The sequence below is a fragment of the Dermochelys coriacea genome, chromosome 6 (genome assembly GCF_009764565.3).
Source record: "Dermochelys coriacea isolate rDerCor1 chromosome 6, rDerCor1.pri.v4, whole genome shotgun sequence".
Taxonomy (NCBI): domain Eukaryota; kingdom Metazoa; phylum Chordata; order Testudines; family Dermochelyidae; genus Dermochelys; species Dermochelys coriacea.
The window spans coordinates 43,504,661-43,506,352 of NC_050073.1; positions in this window are offsets into that span (position 1 = coordinate 43,504,661).

A 1,692-nucleotide genomic window follows, 5' to 3' on the forward strand; every position below is an offset into this window, starting at 1 on the left:
CTTTTCTGAATTAAATGCAGAAAAATCCTTATGTTAACGCAATGCTCGGTGCAGACATTTTTATACACAAAGTCAGCATGCTGAAAGTTGTGATTCTCTCAGCCTCATGGCATATAAGGTCATGGAGCACTTTGTGTTTGATGGTAGGCCTGAGCCTGCAAGTCCTTCACAGGTGGAACTCCCTCAGACCTCAGAGCATTCTTGGGAGGAAGGTTTGCTGGATCAGGCCTTACATGCTGTTAGTGCCTTGATGCGGAGAACAATAATATTTTGGTATTCTGTGGCTCTTTTCTTTGGAGGATTTAAACCACTTCACAAACATTAATTGGTTATCCTCACAACAACCCTGTGTAAATATCATCCCCATTTTATAGATGAGTAAACTGAGGCAGAAAGAGGTTATATCACTCATTCAACATCACCATTCGTCAGTGATAAACCTAGGAGTCCTAGCACCCGGTCCTGTGCTCTAGCTACTAGACACCCATTTCCTCCACTTCACATGAACATTTTCCTATGATATGGAGCCCAGAGCAAGGCCCTCCTCATCACTTAAGCCCTTCGCTAGAACTGCATAGTGGCTACAAGAAGGCCTGGAGGTTCTTTTGCAGTGCTGCATACCACTGAAGGGTCTTTGCATTAGCCCTGCATAGGATGCTGTAGAGAACAGCACTGTGGGCAGATCGGAGGGCAGATTGGCGGAGGGGCCAAAAGATCAATATTTATAAGGGACCAGGACAGAGGTGGTCTGGACTAGCAGTCACAGCTGGACAGTAGTTGGTAAACCAGGATCGCTAGAGCCAGGTTCAGTAAGCAAGAGTTAGGCCAGGATTAGAGGTAGTACCAAGCTGGAGGCAAGCACCAGAGACCAGATATCAGAAGCCAAGGTGACAGCTGGAGTCACAGCAAGACAACTTCCTGAGACACCAGCCAGGGTTAAATAGTGAGTTTGGCTAATCAGAGGGCTGCAGGGTACTGCCACTCTGGGTCCTTTAGGTGGTACTTCCTGCAGCACCTAGTTTCCACAGTGCTCCCTGGATACAGTTCTCTGTGACCTCTAGGTGGCTCTGTGGGAGCATCAGCCATTCAATGGACCTAGATACTACTCCACAGCTCTTTACACAATGGTCCTAACATCATTGCATGAAAACAGCACCGGAGGGCCTGCAAATGCTAATCCAGATCTTGGGCTACAGCAGTAGCCATGGAAGTGGCAAGAATGCAATGCACTGCATGGCTTTTTCCTCCCCAACTCAAATAGCTCTCACATGAAGTCCAATTACTGACACTTTATATGAGCAAAATGGATTATATTGTATAGGTGCAACAGAGCAGAGCAAACTGCAGTTATGTGTGAACTCTAACTTTTAGTTACTTGACTGTTATATGCTTAATTTTTTAACAACGTTGCAATACTGGATTTTTTTGCATTTCATTTTCTTTGTTTATTTCAAAAAGTAAATAAACAACATACAACAGGCTAGTTTTCAGGGCCTATAATGGTTATTTATGAATGAAATTTCTCCCAGCTTTTGTGGGGCTAATTGAAGATTAGGCCATAGCCTGTCATTTGTGACCTATCCAAGTGCAAACAACAAAACAAACAAACAAATCTCCTACACATCTGAAAAGTTTGTGAAAGAAGGAAGAATACACTTCTCTCCACCCCTCGTTTAGAGACCTGAAGAAATA